Genomic DNA, 19,649 nt, shown 5'->3' on the forward strand with positions numbered 1-19,649 from the left:
GGATATCCCGGTAACTGGGCCTTCCAGCTGCACTGAACAAGTGCCCGTTTTGAAACTTTCCAGTGTAATAACTTGCAACTTGAACATCCAACAGTCAGGATGGCCGAGCGGTCTAAGGCGTTGGTTCAGCTCACTGTCTCCTCTGTGAGGCGTGGGTTCAAATCCCAATCCTGACATTCAGTGTTTTTAATGACAAACTCATTTGTTTGCACACCACTCTGAAGTGCTTTGGGACATCCATCGACCTGAATAAAATGACGCGTTTCAATTACAAACAGTGATATCAAAGTTACTTCTCACACCGGGAATCGATCCTGGGTGGCTGCAGCGAATGGAATGGTTTTGCGAAGCATTGCAATGTGCCCTCTAAATATATCGCACTGCTCATTAAAAAACACGGTTAAAATTTGTTTCAGTGCATAAGAAGGCAGGCTCGAAGGGCCAAATGGCCGACTCCTGCTCCTGGTTTTTGTGTTCTTATACAGAGCACAGAATAAATGATTAAATGATCAACTCTCCCTCAGTTCGCATTTCTTTCATTGTGCAAAAGAAGATTATGGGTTTATTAATGATGTTTTCCTGTGAAAGCACCAAAAAAGTTTAAGGAAAATAATTCATCCAACGTGGGGTTTGAACTCACAACCCTGAGATTAACAGTCTCATACTCTACCGACTGAGCTAGTCAGGACTGCATAAATTGCATCTTCCTGTCACTGATCGCTGCAAGGGATCTGTTGGCTCCGCACCATGGATGCATCTCGAAATTCAAACCTCGAAACTGGTTCTCCTGATTTCCAAGCCCCTTGTATTGCAGAACCTTCATTTCGACGAACATCTCCAACGCACTGTATAGGCCTCGTGGCGCAACGGTAGTGTGTCTGACGGTAAATCCGAAGATTTTGTGTTCCAATCAGGTCGGGGTCACTGTTCTTTCAGACATTTGTTTTCCAGAATTAATAGTTCCTTTGCTGTTTGGCAATAACCAGACCCTTGCTCCAAGGTCTCTCTCACAATTTTCCCGGTGTCAGGCAGAGATACGCCTGCTGCCCTCATTTATTTCACATAAAAGGACACAAAAGTTCAACATCAACCTGCAGGTGGCCACACACAGCACTGAATAGTCAGAATGGCCTGACTATTATCCCTACCACAGTGGATAACCTCATATTTCCCACATTATACTCCACCTGACAAATTACTGCCCAGCCACTGAGCCTATCGATATCGCTTTGCAGATTGTTTGTGTCCTCCTCACAACTTGCTTTCTCACCGATCTTTGGATCACCATGGCTACATTACCAAAATGCAGAGCACAGAACGAATTATTGACCGACTGACTTTCCCTCAGTTAGCATTTCTTTCATTGTGCAAAAGCAGATTATCGATTCCTTAATGATGTTATACCATGAAAGTAAAATAAAAGTTAAACGAAAATAATTTGCACACTTGAAAGGAATATTTTATTTTGGTGCAGTTCCGGTCAGAGAGATGTTGTGAAAGGAACTTTTTGCAGAGAGAGGGATTGAGTATTGCAGATTGCTGCTGTACATTTCTCTCTGGGCATAGCATTAGGTGCTAGTTTCTGTAGTGTCGCGGTCATCACATTCGCCTCACACACGAAAAGTTCCCGGTTCAAGCCCGGTGGAAACATTATTTCTGAAACAAAAATTGGTTTTAAATGTTCATTGTTCATGTGACAATGGCCTCCTTCCGTGCTGTGAACTTCTCTGATTCCATGGTGAGCAATGAACATTTAAAACCAGTCTCCTAAAATACAGAGTGTGTAAAATCAGAAAAGGAATTAAACTTCCTCAATGATTCAAGTTTCACAAATTATTAAAATTAAGTTGTTTAAGTTTCGACTGTCCCTCAGTGATCATGTTAGCATTTATTTCATTCTGCTAAATAATGCTATCGGTTAATACCAGCAAATACAAGCCGCATTTCAAACCCGGAAACAACTCATTCATTATTCACCCTTCCCAGTTCCAGTGCACAGAGGGTTATTCATCCTCAATCCCAGAAACTCAAATCCAACTTCTGACATTCCTATTTTTCTAATTACCAACTCATTTGTTTTGACACCACTCTGAAGTGCTTTGGGTCATCTGTGTAATTTAATTAAATTACTTCACTTTAATTAAAAACGGTGGTCGCAAAGTTACTTCTCTAACTGGGAATCGAACCCTGTAGCTGTCGTGATCAGAATGTTTTTGTGAAGCATTTAAATATGCTCTCTAAAAATCTCGCATTCCTAATTTACAAATAGGGTTATCATTTGTTTCAGTTTGAAAGAAGGAGATTGAAAATGACAACAAAAACACCAGGCAGCGACTACATTAAGACAAATTCAAACTTTTCACAAAGTTGGTTTACGAAGTAACAGCTGAGCTAAAGTTGGCACGCACCAGTCCTATCGGAATTTTAACTGTTTTATGAGATCGCCGCTCATCCTTCTAAATTTCAATGTATAAAGACCCAGTTGATCCAGTCTCTACTCATATGTCAGTCCGGCTTGCCCCTTATCCTTAGACTGTGTTCCCTGGTTCTGGGGTTCCACAACTTCGGGAACATTCTTCCTGCATTGAACCTGTCCCGTCCCATCCAAATTTTAAATGTTTCTATGAGATCCCCTTTCATCCTTCTAAACTCCAGTGAATACAGACCTAGTTGATCCAGTATCTCCTCATGTGTCAGTCCTGCCATCCCGGGAATCAGTCTGGTGAACCTTCGTTGCACTCCCTCAATAGCAAGAACGTCCTTCCTCAGATTAGGAGACCAAAACTGAACACAATATTCCAGGTGGGGCCTCACCAAGGCCCTGCACAACTGCAGTCAGACCTCCCTGCTCCGATACTCAAATCCGCTCGCTATGAATGCCAACTTACCATTTGCCTTCTTCATCGCCTGCTGTACCTGCATGCCAACTTTCAATGACTGATGAACCATGACAACCACATCTCGTTGCACCGCCCCTTTTCCTAATCTGCCGCCATTCAGATAATATTCTGCCCTAGTGTTTTTGACCCCAAAGTGGATAACCTCACATTTATCTACATTATACTGCACTGCATCTGCCATTCATTTGCCCACTCGCCTAACCTGTCCAAGTCACCCTGCAGCCTCTTAGCGTCCCCCTCACAGCTCACACCGCCACCCAGTTTCGTGTCATCTGCCAACTTGGAGATATTACACTGTTACATGTTCATTACATGTTGCAATTAACATTCTGAATCAGACACCTCAAGTAAAGTGCGTGCAATGGGCAATGATTCAACAATTAACATAAGTACGTAAGGAGCAGGAGTCGGCCATTCGGCCCCTCGAGCCTGCTCCACCATCCAATAATATCGTGGCTGTTCTGATCCTGCACCCATGCTCTTTTTATACTCCTCTCGAGTTTCTGCAGTGTCGATTTCTCGCTATCTGTCCTAAGCTTCCCTTTTTCCGTTATCTTACCCTGTGTGTCCCTTGAGGGATTTTTATCTCCTATCTGACTTTACTCACTCTGTGTTTTAGGAGACTGGTTTAAAATGTTAATTGCTCATCATGGAATCAGAGAAATTTACAGCACGGAAGGAGATCATTCGGCCCATCGTGTCCGTGCCAGCCGACAAACAGCTCCCCAGCCCAGTCCCACTTTCCAGCTCTTGGTCCGTAGCCCTGTAGGTTACTGCACTTCAGGTGCACATCCAAGTACTTTTTTAAATGTGCAGAGTGTTTCTGTATCGATCACCCTTTCAGGCAGTGAGTTCCAGTGATTTCCCCTCAAATCCCCTCTAAACCTTCGACCAATTACTTTAAATCTGTGCCCCCTGGTTGTTGACCCCTCTTCTAAGGGAAACAGATCCTTCCTGTACACTCTATCCAGGCCCTTCATAATTTTATACACCTCAATCAGGTCTCCCCTCAGCATCTTCTGTTCCAAGGAAAACAAACGCAGCCTATCCAATCTCTGCTCAGAGCTAAAATTCTCCAGTCCCGGCAACATCCTCATAAACCTACTCTGTACACTCTCCAGTGCAATCACGTCCTTGCTGTAATGTGGTGACCAGAACTGCATGCAGTACTCTAGCTGTGGCCTAACAGTTCAAGAATAACCTCCCTGCTCTTGTATTCCAAGCCTCTGTTTCATCGATCTGGACAGCAGCCTGTCCTGTCGAGAGGTGATCGTGGGACGCTGAGCCTTAGTGGAATCGGAGAGGAGGAAGTTTTCTGCTGATCAGCATGCAGTCACCCACAATTCCTCATTCTTTAGGCGGGACTGTGTTACTGTAAGTTGGGGTGGATTAGTAAGAGAGTCCATGTCATTACTGGCTTGCAACAGAAGCTATTTACCCAACGTGGGGCTCAAACCCCCAACCCTGAGATTAAGAGTTTTATATTTGACCAAGTGAGCTGGCTGGTCTTGGCAAAGCTATGGATCCTTGTTGTATCTCAAATCTTGTGGGTGGATTAATTATTGAAATAATGGTTGAGTATCTCACAGACTTTAATTATTTTTGCCAACTTGTCATCGGGAACATTCTTCATGCATCCTCGTGAACCTTGTCTGAACTGCCTACAATGTAAGTATATCGCTCCTTAAATAAGGAGACCAAAACAGTTAGCATTTCTTTCATTGTGCAAAAGAAGATTAAATCCCGTGAAAGCAACATAAAAGTTTAAGGAAAATAATTCATCAGACATGAGGCTCGAACCCAGGACCCTGAGATTAAGAGCCTCCTGTCCTACCGACTGAGCTAGCCGGGCTTCTCTACATAGCTCCTGTCAATCCCCTTCGGTTACTGGTCAATGGTGATCCCAGGCTGTTGATGGCATGGGATTCGGCGATGGTAATGCCGGTGATAGCCGGGCCTGCTTCAGTTGCATCTTCCTGTCGCTGATTGCTGCCAGGCGCCTGTTGGCTCCGCCCCGTGGGTTAATCTCGAACTTCAAACCACGAAACAGTTTCTCCTGAATTCCAAGGTGTGTCCGGAGATCAACCATCAAAAGCTCTGTCATTAACCACAGGGGGTCCGGCAATTTTCTGATCGCAATGCGCTTTCAGTCCTTGTCCTTAAAATTGTGGATGTGTAAATTGGGGAGTTTCATGACTTTGAAAGGAACATTGTTGTTTGGTGCAGTTCCAATCAGAGAAATGTTTGTGAAAGGAACGTTTTGCAGAGAGAGGGATTGAGCGCCTGTTGGCGGAAACATTTTTGCAATGAAATCTTGTGGACGATAAAATGGAACAAGAGCAGTCCGGGGTACATTGTCACATGATGCAAGCTATCTCTTACCCGGACCAAAGCTCCCCGTACACCGAGCAGAGGCTCAGGAAAAACCCGGGTAGAGGATATCCCGGTCACTGGGCCTTCCAGCAACACTGAACAAGTGCCCAGTCTGAAACTTTCCAGAGTAATAACTTGGAACGAGAGCAGCTAACAGTCTCTTGGGATCCCTTGGAACTTCAGGGGATGTGCTCCCTGGTGGTGGAACATGGGAGTGCATGCTTTACAGAGAGACAACATCACTCCCCCGCTAAAGTCAAAGTGAACACTATTTACAAGGTGAGGCGGTCGGGAGCATTTCTTTCCCTGGTGGACCGCCTCGGTACAAATGTCTGTTCTGGTGTTTTGGCTGTGCCCTCGCTGAGCAGGCGTGTTGTTGGCCCTGCAGGGCTGCTGGGTGAGTCTGGCCTTGCTGGGCTGTTGGGTGTGATGGGGTCGATTTACGATCCGTGGTGGTGTCGTTGATCCTTTGGGTGTGTGTTGCGGATTCGAAAAAGGTGGTGTCTGCTGTGGGTTGTTCAGGGCAGTCTGTGAACCGCAGCCTCGTTTGGTCCTGGTGCTTTCTGCAAATTTGTCCATTGTCTAGTTTGAAGACAAACACCCGACTCCCTTCTTTCGCGATCACCGTGCCCGCGATCCACTTGGGACCATGTACATAGTTTAGCACATACACAGGGTTATTCAGATCAATTTCCCGTGACACAGTGGCGCGACCATCATTTACATTTTGTTGCTGACGCCTGCTCTCTACCTGATCATGCAGTTTGTGGTGGACCAGCGAGAGTCAACTTTTAAGTGTCCTTTTCATGAGTAGCTCAGCCGGGGGCACCCCTGTGATCGAGTGGGGTATCGTGCTATAGCTGAGCAGTACTCGGGACAGGCGGATTAGGAGTGAGCCTTCTGTGACTCGTTTGAGGCTCTGTTTGATTGTTTGTACTGCCCGCTCTGCCTGCCCATTGGAGGCTGGTTTAAACGGGGTCGAGGTGAGATGTTTGATCCCATTGCGGGTCATGAATTCTTTAAATTTGGCACTGGTGAAACAAGGCCCGTTGTCACTGACCAGCATTTCAGGCAGGCCGTGGGTGGCAAACATGGCCCTCAGGCTTTCAATGGTGGCGGTGGCGGTGCTTGCCGACATTATTTCTCATTCAATCAATTTTGAAAAAGCATCCACCACCACCAGGAACATTTTACCAAGAAATGGGCCTGCATAGTTGACATGGATCCTCGACCCTGGTCTGGAGGACCAGGACCACAAACTTAGTGGTGCCTCTCTGGACGCGTTGCTCAACTGAGCACATGCACTGCATTGCCTTACACAGGACTCTAAGTCAGAGTCGATACTGGGCTAGCACATGTGCTATCTCGCTATCGCTTTCATCATTACTATACCCGGGTGTGTGCTGTGGAGATCCGAGATGAACGTCTCCCTGCCCTTTCTTCGTAGCACGACGCGGTTACCCCACAACAGGCAGTCTGCCTGACTGGACAGCTCGTCCTTTCGCCGCTGGAACGGCTTGATTGGCTCTTGTATTTCAACGGGAATGCTGGCCCAGCTCCCATGCAATACACAGTTTGTTATTAGGGACTGCAGAGGAAATTGGCTGGTCCAAGTCCTAATCTGGCGGGCCGTGACAGGTGATTTATCATTTTCAAATGGTTCCATGACCATCAACAAGTCAGCGGGCTGCGCCACCATCAACAAGTTTGCAGGTTGCGCCATTTCCACCTCCGTTGTGGGCAATGGTAGCCGACAGAGCATACGCACAGTTCTCAGTGCTTGTCCAGTGGCGGATGGTCTAGTTATAGGCTGAGAACGTGAGTGCCCACCTTTGTATGCGGGCTGAGGCATTCGTATTTATCCCCTTGTTTTCAGTGAACAGGCATGTGAGGGCATGTGATCGGTTTCCAGCTCAAATTTGAGGCCAAACAGGAACTGATGCATTTTCTTTACCCCGAACACACACGCTAATGCCTCTTTCTCAATCATGCTCTAGGCCCTCTCGGCCTTAGACAAGCTCCTGGAAGCAAAGGCTACAGGTTGCAACTTCCCTTCAATGTTAGCTTGTTGTAATACACACCCGACTCCGTACGACGATGCGTCACATGCTAGCACAAGTCTTTTACACGGGTTATACAATACAAGCAGCTTGTTGGAGCATAAAAGGTTGCTGGCTTTGTCAAAAGCAATTACTTGTTTTTTTTTTCCCCATATCCAGTTCTCACATTTGTGCAATAACACATGTAGGGGCTCGAAAAGGTGCTTAACTCCTGTAGGAAGTTACCAAAATAATTGGGGAGTCCCAGGAATGACCGCAGCTCCGTGACGTTCTGTGGCCTGGGCGCGTTCATGATAGCCTCTGTCTTGGCGTCTGTGGGCCGAATGCCACCGCCGTGATCTTTCTCCCGAAAATCTCCACTTCTGTTGCCATGAAGACGCATTTCGACCTCTTCAGCCGCAGCCCTACGCGATCTAGTCGCTGGAGGATCTCCTCCAGGTTTTGTATGTGTTCGACGGTGTCCAGACCCATAACCAATATGTCCTCCTGAAAGACCACCGTGTGTGGTACCGACTTGAGTAGGTTCTCCATGTTTCTCTGGAAGGTCGCTGCAGACGACCGAATTCCAAACGGGCATCTGTTGTCGCTGAACAGTCCCTTTTGCATGTTGATGCAGGTGAGGCCCTCAAAGACTCCTCCAGCTCCTGCATCATGTAGGCCGAAGTCAGCTCAAGCTTGATGAACGCCTTGCCTCCTGCCAGCGCGCCAAATTGGTCGTCTGTCTTATGTAGCGGGTATTGGTCCAGTCGCGAGAAACGATTAATAGTTACTTTATAATCGCCGCAAACCCTGACCGTGCCTTCACTTTTGAGTACTGGAACAATCGGGCTGGCCCATTCACTGAATTCCACTGGCGAGATGATGTCTTCGCGTTTCCGCCTGTCCAGCTCGATTTCCACTCTCTCCTCATCATATGAGGTACCGCTCGCGCCTTGTGGTAAATGGGTCGTGCCTCTGGGACCAAGTGGATCCGCACATTCGCACCGGAAAAGTTTCCAATGCCTGGCTCAGAAAGGGAAGAAAATTTGTTCAGAACCTGGGTACATAATGCCTCATCGACATGTGATAGCGTTCGGATGGTATCCCAGTTCCAGCGGATTTTGCCCAGCCAGCTCCTTCCAAGCAGTGTGGGGCCATCGCCCGGGACAATCCAGAGTGGCAGTTCGTGCACCGTGCCCTCGTAGGTGACCTTGACCATGGCGCTGCCCAGGTCAGTGATAAGCTCTTTGGTGTACACTCTCAGTTTTGTGTGGATGGGGCTTCGGGCTGGTCTGAATGCGTTGTTGCACCACAGTCTCTCAAACATCTTTTTACTCACGATGGACTGGCTAGCGCCCGTGTCCAGTTCCATGGTTACGGGTAAGCCATTCAATTTTACATTTAGCATTATAGGTGGACATTTCTTCGAAAATGTGTGCACCCCGTGTACTTCTGCATCTGCCTCCGCTCTCTAAGGCTCGAAATTGCTTTGATCCATCATGGACCGATCTTCCTCTGCCACATGGTGGTTAGCAGGTTTTGCAGAGCTTTCAGCTCATTCGCAAGCTCGTTGGAGATGCCCCATTGTTCCACAGCTCTTGCAAACATACCGTTTGAAGCGGCATGAATAGGCTGAATGGAAGCATGCACATCACCAACAAGGTGTGAATTGCCTTGCGCTCATCCTTTGTTGGAGACTCTGAGTCATCTGGGTCACCTGAGGCCTGCTCGCAGTTGCAAATTCGTGGGTTCTGCCCTGTACATTTCTGCTCACAAACACAGTTCCAGTTAATTTATGAACATTGCCAGCACTTGTGTGCTGAGAGATTTGTGTGGTGTTATCACTAGTGGACATAAATACCTCTGTTATCGCAATGGCCTTACTGACGCTCGGTGTCTCTACAGCCAAAAGTTTTCGTAGGATGGTCTCGTGGCCAATGCCCAGTACAAAAAAGTCTCTGTGCATTTGCTCCAGGTAGCCATCAAACTCACATTATCCTGCAAGTCGCCTTAGCTCGGCGATGTAGCTCGCCACTTCCTGATCTTCAGTTCGCTGGCACGTGTAGAACCGGTACCTCGCCATAGCACGCTCTCCCTCGGGTTAAGATGCTCCCGAACCAGTGTACACAGCTCCTCATACGACTTATCTGTGGGTTTCACCAGAGCCAGAAGATTCTTCATGAGGCTGTAGGTCTCAGCCCTACAGACTGTGAGGTGGACCACTCTCCTTTTTGCTGCACTTCCTTCTCCGTCCAGCTCGTTGGCTACAAAGTACTGGTCTAGCCGTTCGACATAGAATTCCCAGTCCTCACCGTCCGAGAACTTCTCCAGGATGCCCACAGTTTGCTGCATCTTTATGTTGGATTCGTATCCTCGATGCCAGTTATTTATTCCTAACACAGATGAGGCTGCACACAGGGACGTTAAAGTAACAGTGACCTCAGTCTTTAATAAGACACTCCAGAGTGAGAAACTGGCCTTAGGGGCCGGCTTAAATGCAGTGCTCCCAAGGGGTGTTGGGATCCCTTGGGACTTCAGGGGATGAGCTCCCTGATGGTGGAACATGGGAGTGCATGCTTTGCAGATACACAACACATTCGTTGCCTCAACTTTGATTTCTGCCAACATCGCTTGTGTTTAACCTTCGCCGCAACTCCGCCACAATCTCGCACCGCTCCTCCACCACGATCTCTCACAGTTCGTCCCCCACGATCTCTCGTCACTCCTCCGCCACGATCTCTCACCGTTCCACCACCACGATCTCTCGCCGTTCCTCCACCACGACCTCTCACCGTTCCTCCACCACGATCTATCACCGCTCCTCCACCACGACCTCTCACCATTCCTCCACACTGATCTTCCCGCTCCTCAGCTGTACCTGAGTCCCGCCGATGTTCCTGCCTACCCACGCACAAAACAGCGACCTGTGTTTTGATGACGTGCAGCACAGCAGGACTCCAGCTGTCCTGGTTAACCCTTGCCACTGGACCAAGACCTCGCTCTGTCAAGCCCGTGCGGTGGCTGGTGTCCAACGGTCACACCACGTTAAAAGAATCCACCCACAGGCATCTTCCACCCTTTGATTGGAGTTCAGAACTGGAACATCGGGTCCTTCATTGAAACACCTGTGAACACTTGTGGAAGTAAGCCTTCCTCGTTCGAGGACCCGCCAATGATGATGATGATGATGATGTGTGGGACCTTAACAAATGCCTGCTGGAAACCATCAGATTAAATCTAGTAAGACCCGTCCCTTTATTCAGTTTTCACTGACCTTGCCTTAGGAAGGCTATATTGGCGTTGGAGGGAGCACTGTGTCGGTTTCCCAGAATGATACCTGGATTGCAAGGTTTAAATTAAGATATGAGATTACACCCACTGGAAATTAGAGGGTCGAGCATTGATTTGATCAAAATTTTCAAAGATAATAAGGGAAGAGATAGAGTAGATAGAGAGAAATGATTACCGCTGGTTGGGGAGTCCCAGGCCAGGGGCCATAGTCTAAACATTAGAGACAGACGTTTCAGGAGTGAAATTCGGAAACATTCCAACACACACATGGTGGGAGAGGTTTGGAACTCCCTTCTGCAAAGGGCAGTTCGTGCTGGGACAGTTGTTCATTTTACATCGCATTTTGAACAAAGGTATTAATGAAGATTGTCCAAAGGCGGGTATATGGAGTTTGCTCACAGATCAGCCATGATCTCATTGAATGGCGGAACCGGCTCGAGGGGCTGAATGGCCTCCTCCTGTTCCTGTGTAACAGGCTTGAGCGGCTGAATGGCGTCCTCCTGTTCCTGTGTAACAGGCTCGAGGACCTGAATGGACCTCCTCCTGTTCCTGTGTAACAGGCTCGAGAGGCTGTATGGGCCTCCACCTGTTCCTGTGTAACAGGCACGAGCGGCTGAATAGCCTCCTCCTGTTCCTGTGTTACAGGCTCGAGGGGCTAAATGGGCCTCCTCCTGTTCCTGTGTATCAGGCTCGAGGGGCTGAATGGGCCTCCTCCTGTTCCTGTGCAACAGGCTCGAGGGGCTGAATGGGCCTCCTCCTGTACCTGTGTGTAAGGTCTGGGAAACAAAGGGAGGTGATATGAGAAAACATAAACTAAATGGTATTGTGTTAAAAGAGACGCAGAAGGATTGAGTGATTTACACACAGAAATCTATGAAGCTGGGTCGATAACGTACTCAGTTGTTTAAAATGAATACAGGGCCCTTGGCTTTATATGAAGTGAAATAGAGAACACCAGCGAGGAAGTTGTACCATACCTTTGCAAACCCGGTTTAGGCGTCAGTTGGAGAACTGTTTACAGTTCTGAGCACCACAATTTAGGAAGGATATCAAGGCATTGGATAGAACGTAAGAAATATATAAGAAACATTTTCTATTGTTGTCGAACACACAAACACAGGCATTCATCGAGAATCAACCTGCAGGTGACCACACACAGATTAAAGAGCCAGAGAGACCGACAGAATCGGGAAACACCGGCACATAGACAAGAGATATTGACAAGTACTGAAAGCACTTTGCGATCAGAAAATTGACGGCACAGCTGTGGTTAATGACACGGCTTTTGATGATTGATCTCCGTACAAGCCTTGAAATTCAGGAGAACCGGTTTCGTGGTTTGAAGCTCGAGATAAAGCTCGATATAAAGCCACGGGGCGATACCAACAGGCGCCTGGCAGCAATCAGCGACAGGAAGATGCACCTTAAGCAGGCCCGGCTAGTTCAGTCGGTAGAGTATTAGACTTTTAATCTCCGGGTCGTGGGTTTGAACATCATGTTGGGTGAATTATTGTCCTTAAACTTTTATGGTGCTTTCACAGGAAAACATCATTAATGAACCCATAATCTTCTTTTGCACAATGAACGAAATGCGAACTGAGGGAGAGTTGATCATTTCATCATATGTTCTGTGCTCTGTATGAGAACTCAAGAACCAGGAGCAGGAGTCGGCCATTTGGCCCTTCGTGCCTGCCTTCTTTTGCACTGAAACAAATTATAACCGTGTTTTTAAATGAGCAGTGCGAGATATTTATAGGGCACATTTCAATGTTTCACAAAACCATTCCTTTCGTTACAGCCACCCAGGATCGATTCCCGGTTTGAGAAGTAACTTTGATATCATTGTTTGCAATTGAAGTGGGGTCATTTTATGAAGTTCGATGGATGTCCCAAAGCACTTGAGTGTGGTGTCCAAACAAACGAGTTTGTAATTAAAAACACTGAATGTCAGGAGTGTGATTTGAACCCATACCTCCAGAGGAGACTGTGACCTGAGCACAGCACCTTAGACCGCTTGGCCATCCGGACTGTCAGAAGCTCCCGTTACAAGTTATTACTCTGGAAAATTTCAGACTGGGCACTTGTTCAGAGTTTCTGGAAGGCCCAGTGGCCGGGATATCCTCTCCCCGGTTGTTTTCCAGAGCCTGTGCACGGTGTCCGGGGAACTTTGGTCCGGGTCCGAGGTAGCTTGCATCATGTGACAATGCACCCCGGACTGCTCTTTTTCCATTTTATCGCACGTTAGTTTTTGGTGCAAAAATAATATCTCCAGAGGAGACAGTGATCTAAACACAGCACCGCATACCGCTCGGCCATCCTGACTATTCATTGCTGTGTGTGGCCACCTGCAGGTTGATTTTGAACTTTTGTGTCCTGTCACATGCAAAAAATGACGGCAGCAGGCGTATCTCTGCCTGACACCGGGGAAAGAGTGAGACAGACATTGCATTGTGTTCAGGTTTAATCACAGCAATATCCGCAGTCAGGAGCTGAAAAGGACGAAGAGCTGAAAAAACACAAGAAAAAAACAAAGAAATGTCAGCAATTGTGGTAAACTCTTTAATGTCTTTCCTGCTCGTTTCGTGATGCGGCGCTCACAGAGGGAGCAGGGATTCAGAAAATAATTCTTCCATTCAAAATCTTTAAAATAATGACATGCAACTAATTAAACTGTGTGCCGGGGGATGGGGATGGGTGAAGATTATTTGTTTTATTCCACATTCATTAACCGACAGCGTTGTTTTGTAGAATTGTTACTGAGGGACAGTGAAAACTTCAATAACTGAACTTTAATTATTTCAGGATTTTGAATCATTGATGAAGTTTTCTCCCCTATCTGACTTTACTCACTCTGTATGTTGGAGACTGGTGTAAAATGTTCAGTGCTCATGCGACAAGGAACCTGGGGCGACTTTTGTTCAATTGATGACACAGCAAAAGTATTCTCCAAAATACAATTTCCACCCGGGCTCGAACCGGGGACTTTTCACGTGTGAGGTGAATATGATAACAAGTACACGACAGAAACACTGTGTCGAAAGCAATCTTAGGAAAAAAATCAGAGCTTTAACCTACACAGCTGGCCGATACTTCAGGAGCTGGTTTTACGAGAAGAGAATGACGGTGCTATATTTCGGAAGGCTGTGAGTGTGCCAGGAATTGATCTCGTGTTTCCCAGACTTCATACAAAGGAACAGGAGATGGCCATTTAGCAGCGAGTGGTTAGGATCTGGAATGCACGGCTTGAAAGGGCGGTGGAGGCAGACTCAATCTTATCTTTCAGACGGGAGTTGGATAAGTGTCTGAAGGAAAAACAATTGCAGGGCTGCGGCGAAAGGGCGGGGAGTGGGACTCGCTGAGGGTCGGCATGGGATCGATGGGCCGAATGGTCTTCCGTGCTGCAACCATTCCATGATTCGATAAGTTAGTGGCACATTTCATAGTGTGGCTGGGAGCACAACATTGCAAAGGGACATGGATTGAGTCGCCAAAACTAGAGGCATCTGATTCAGGAGATTCGCGGGGCATGAAAATTTCGGAGTTTAATGACTTTGAAAGCAACATTTTTGTTTTGTGCCGTTTCGGTCAGAGGTTTCCCATCAAAGCAACATTAAATGAAAAGAAATCGCCCAACGTGGGTCTCGAACCCACGACCTTGCGATTAAGAGTCTCATGCTCTACCGACTGAGCTAGCCAGGCTTTCATTCAAAGCAGGTTTTTATCACTCATTGCAGCCAGGCGCCTGTTGGCTCCGCCCCAGATGTTTAAACTTGCTGTTGAAGAACTGCCAGGATCTTCTTGAATGGTGGACCAGGCTCGAGGGGCCGAATGGCCAACTCCGGCCCCTAATCCTCACGTGTTTATGTTTACGTCTTTATGCGGATCTCCTTTAGGGTAAACGAGCCAAAGGAGGACAGCGGAAACGTTATAAGGACACCATCAAAGCCTCCCTGGTAAAGTGCGACATCACCACTGACACCTGGGAGACCCTGGCCGCAGACCGCCCGATGTGGAGAAAGACCTTCTGAGAGAGCGTTGAGCTCTTTGACTCTAGACGCAAGGAGCATGAAGAGACCAAGCACAGGCAGCGGAAGGAGCACGCGGCAAACCAGTAACACCGACCCCTTCCCTCGACGTATGTCTGTCCCACCTGTAACAGGGTCTGTGGCTCTCGTATCGGAATGTTCAGCCATCAAAGGACTCACTTTGGGATGGAAGCAAGTCCTCCTCGATCCCGAGAGACTTCCTCTGATGGTGTTTATGATTTGCGGTACACTGCGGAAACATCTCCACTTTCAGCACCAGATTACCAGAATTAAACCCAATGGGATCGGGAGAAAAGTTCCTCATATGCTCAGAGCAAAATATATCATATGACAATAGAATTTTATGTATTAATTAATGATGTTTAAATCAATGCTTCTTTTTTTTTACACAGGAGATGCATAAAGATGTGTAAAATAGATGAACTATTTTTTTATTCGGTTTTGAATTAAAAGTACAATTTCCCTGACCGGGAATCGAACCGGTACCGTGGCATTGAAAGCACGAAATCCTAACCACCAGACCATCAGGGAACCTGGTTTGCATAGACATGCAGTGGTTTTGTCGAGGTTCACATCGAGCAGATCCGTAACACAGGACTCTGTGCTCTCCGGGCTGTTCCCAGCGACACACACCGAGACAGACATCACCTGCTGCTGGAGTGCCATCAACTCAGTCAAAGATGCTCTTTGGTCTTGCCGAAACTTGCTGGTCTTCCAGAGCAAGGAGATGTCCACGTCTGCGTGTTGCAGACTGGCGCAATCCAAGATCCAGGATTACGTGCTGAGGGACACATTTAAAATTGGTGCAGTTGCCGCAAAGGCAGGGTGGGGAAGGGCCACAGTTTAAAGCCCTTCTGACACGGTAAACCCCGGGGCAGGAATCAGAATAAAACTCCGCTCGGGCCGTACTTGTAACTTCTCTATTGTGTACATGGAGCACCATGATCTGTAAACACCTATGTAGTGCCATGTACAATGTAAGGACTGTTTCGTGATGCACGTTGAAAAAATGTTTAATGTTCCGTCACCCATTCCATGTACTGTATAGTGACACGAGTGATGTAATTTGTTGAATGTACTACAAGGTATCCCGTATTGTACCGAATTGTACTGGAACTGAAAAGCAAGGGAATACATCGACCAGAACTGCCGTCAGAACCCAAATGTAGTGCATGGGATTACGGACCGCAGCTAAATGTACTGAACTGCTTTTGAATGTACTGTACAAATTTTTATCAGAATAAAGTATTTTTTTAAATAAAAAAATATCTCTGCCTGACACCTTGGAAACAGTGAGTCAGACCTTGGAGCAAGGGTCTTGTTGTTGCCAAACATCAAAGGAAATATTAATTCTGGAAGAACAATATCCAAAAGAACAGTGACCACGACGTGATTTGAACACGCAATTTCGGAGCTGGAGTCAGACACACTACCGTTGCACCATGAGACCTACACAGTGAGCAGGAGATGTTCGTCTATATGAAGGTTCTGTAATACAATGGGCTTTAAAATCTCCGCCCATTCCCACCAGGTATCACAAGCAGCGCTCACCTGACAGGCACCGTATGGTTTCTTCTTAAATTTTATTTTGCTTTCACGGGAAACCATCATTAATTAACCGCTCACCTTCTTTTGCACAATCAAACAAATGCTAACTCAGGAACAGTTCATACTTCAATCATTTGTCCTGTGCTTTGCATCATAACTCGAAAACCACATCCCATTTTACTCACTGTGTTATAGCTTTCTGGTTCAAAATCTGCATTGCCGATGACACCACGAATCTGGGGCAACTTTTATCAAATTTAACAGCACCGGTTATTCGTACCGTGCACACAAAATACAATCAGTCGTGAAGATAAATTCCCATCGTGCGTATTTTCAGATTCAACGCAGTAGCATTTCAAATAAAGTGAAAGAATTTTACACTGAAAAGTATTGCAAATGTTGCTTGTATTTGTGTCTTTAATTAATCTTTGTGGCGTCTGACTCCCATTCATGCCACTGCTGAATAAGAAAGGAGGGTTTGACATTGACCAGACTGCACTGCCCCTGATATTTGTGAGCTCATCCTTTATATTCAGTGGTTTCTCGCCCTTTGATGGGCTGCAGTGTAGCGGATATCAAGTTGTCCTCACATTGAGCACTGTTGAGGGGGATGACTCATCAGGGGAGTGCAGCAGCAGCCAAGTTCATGGCACCGTGGCTGGCTCTGCTGCACAGAAGGGCAGGAAAAAGAATGGGACAGCGATAGTGAGAGGGAATTCGATTGTAAGGGGAATAGATAGGCGTTTCTGCGGCCGCAACCGAGACTCCAGGATGGTATGTTGCCTCCCTGGTGCAAGGGTCAAGGATGTCTCGGAGCGGGTGCAGGACATTCTGAAAAGGGAGGGAGAACAGCCAGTTGTCGTGGTGCACATTGTTACCAAAGATTTAGGTAAAAAAAGGGATGAGGTCCTACGAGATGAATTTAAGGAGCTCGATGCTGAATTAAAAAGTAGGACCACAAAAATAGTAATATCGGGATTGCTACCAATGCCACGTGCTAGTCAGAGTCGGAATCGCAGGATAGCTCAGATGAATACGTCGCTGGAGCAGTGGTGCAGCAGGGAGGGATTCAAATTCCTGGGGCATTGGAACCGGTTCTGAGGGAGGTGGGACCAGTACAAACCAGACGGTCTGTACCTGTGCAGGTCCGGAACCAAAGTCCTTCTGGGGGAGTGTTTGCTAGTGCTGTTGGGGAGGAGTTAAACTAATATGGCAGGGGGATGGGAACCAATGCAGGGAGAAAGAGGGAAACAAAATGGAGACAGATACAAAAGACAGAAAGGAGATGAGTAAATGTGGAGGGCAGAGAAACCCAAGGCAAAAACCAAAAATAGCCACTGTACATCAAAATTCTAAAGGGTCAAAGTGTAATAAAAAGGCAAGACTGAAAGCTCGGTGCCTCAATGCGAGGAGTACTCAGAACGCAGGAGAGGGCTCTGAGCTAGTTAGAGTGGGTGAGAGCGCAGATAAACAGGATCCCAAGAAAGAATGCAAAAGGCAGGAGGCAACAGAGCAGAGTAGCACTGGGGTAAGTGTAAACCACAAGGTAATTGGAAGGGACAATATGTCTGAATATAAAGGGGCTGCAGGAGGGGTCAAAACTAAAAATCATGGATTAAAACTAGTATTAAATACTTTACCTAAACGCACGCAGCATTCAAAATAAAGTACATGAGTTGACGGCACAAATCATGACAAATGGGTATGATTTGGTGGCCATTGCAGAAACTTGGTTGCAGGGTGGCGAAGACTGCGAATTAAACATACAGGGGTAGCTGACAATTCGGAAAGATAGAGAAGAAGGGAAAGGAGGTGGCGTAGCTCTGTTAATAAAGGATGATATCAGGGCAGTTGTGAGAAATGATATTGGCTCTAATGAACAAAATGTTGAATCATTGTGGGTGGAGATGAGAGATAGTAAGGGGAAAAAGTCACTGGTGCGTGTAGTTTATAGGCGCCCAAATAATAACTTGACGGTGGGGTGGGCAATAATCAAGGGGATAATGGAGGCATGTGAAAAAGGAACGGCAGTAATCATGGGGGATTTTAACCTACATTGGTCAAATCAAATCGCACGGGGTAGCCTGGAGGAGGAATTCATAGAATGCATACAGGATTGTTTCTGAGAACAATATGTTACAGAACCTACAAGGGAGCAAGCTATCTTAGATCTGGTCCTGTGCAATGAGACAGGAATAATAAACGATCTCCTCGTAAAATATCTCTCGGAATGAGTGATCACAGTATGGTTGAATTTGTAATATAGATTGAGAGTGAGGAAGTAGTGTCGCAAACGAGCATACAATGCTTAAACAAAGGGGACTATAGTGGGATGAGGGCAGAGTTGGCTAAAGTAGACTGGGAACACAGACTAAACGGTGGCACAATTGAGGTACAGCAGAGGACTTTTAATGAGCTCTTTCATAGTGCACAACAAAAATATATTCCAGTGAAAAAGAAGGGCAGTAAGAGAAGGGATAACTTGCCGTGGATAACGAAGGAAATAAAGGAGAGTAGCAAATTAAAAACCAATGCGTATAAAGTGGCCAAGGTTAGTGGGAAACTAGAAGATTGGGAAAATTATAAACGACAGCAAACAATGACTTGAAAGCAATAAAGAAAGGAAAGATAGATTACGAAATTAAAATTGTGCAAAACATAAAAACAGATAGTAAAAGCTTTTACCGATATATAAAACGGCAAAGAGTGACTAAAGTAAATGTTGGTCCCTCAGAAGATGAGAAGGGGGATTTAATAATGGGAAATGTGGAAATGGCTGAGATCTTAAACAATTATTTTGCTTCGGTCTTCACAGTGGGAGACACAAAAACCATGCCAGAAATTGCTGGTCACAGGAATGTGGGAAGGGAGGACCTTGAGACAATCACTATCACTAGGTGGGTCGTGCTGGACAGGCTAATGGGACTCAAGGTAGACAAGTTCCCTGGTCCTGATGAAATGCATCCCAGGGTATTAAAAGAGATGGCGGAAGTTTTTGCAGATGCATTCGTTATAATCTTCCAAACTTCTCTGGATTCTGGGGAGGTACCAGCGGCTTGGAAAGCAGCTAATGTAACGCCTCTGTTTAAAAAAGGGGGCAGACAAAAGGCAGGTAACAATAGGCCGGTTAGTTTAACATCTGTAGTGGGGAAAATGTTTGAAACTATCATTGAGGAAGAAATTGCGGGACATCTAGATAGGCTTAGTGCAATCAAGCAGACACAGCATGGATTCATGAAGGGGAAATCATGTTTAACTAATTTACTGGAATTCTTTGAGGATATAACGAGCATGGTGGATAGAGGTGTACCGATGGATGTGGTGTATTTAGATTTCCAAAAGGCATTCGATAAGGTACCACACAAAAGGTTACTTCCGAAGGTAGAGGTACGCGGAGTCAGAGGATATGTATTAGCATGAATCGAGATTTGGCTGGCGAACAGAAAGCAGAG

At 46.5% G+C, this 19,649-nt stretch overlaps 2 non-coding genes across 2 annotated transcripts; both read right to left on the minus strand.

Annotated features, from left to right (window-relative positions):
- Window positions 1-613: 613 nt before the first annotated feature.
- trnan-guu (transfer RNA asparagine (anticodon GUU)) lies at window positions 614-688 on the minus strand. The gene has a single exon. It is a non-coding gene; the product is annotated as a tRNA-Asn (tRNA).
- A 13,541-nt stretch (window positions 689-14,229) lies between these two features.
- Window positions 14,230-14,302, minus strand: trnak-cuu (transfer RNA lysine (anticodon CUU)). Its single transcript has one exon. It is a non-coding gene; the product is annotated as a tRNA-Lys (tRNA).
- Window positions 14,303-19,649: the final 5,347 nt, after the last annotated feature.

The sequence above is a fragment of the Pristiophorus japonicus genome, unplaced genomic scaffold, assembly GCF_044704955.1.
Source record: "Pristiophorus japonicus isolate sPriJap1 unplaced genomic scaffold, sPriJap1.hap1 HAP1_SCAFFOLD_42, whole genome shotgun sequence".
Classification (NCBI taxonomy): domain Eukaryota; kingdom Metazoa; phylum Chordata; class Chondrichthyes; family Pristiophoridae; genus Pristiophorus; species Pristiophorus japonicus.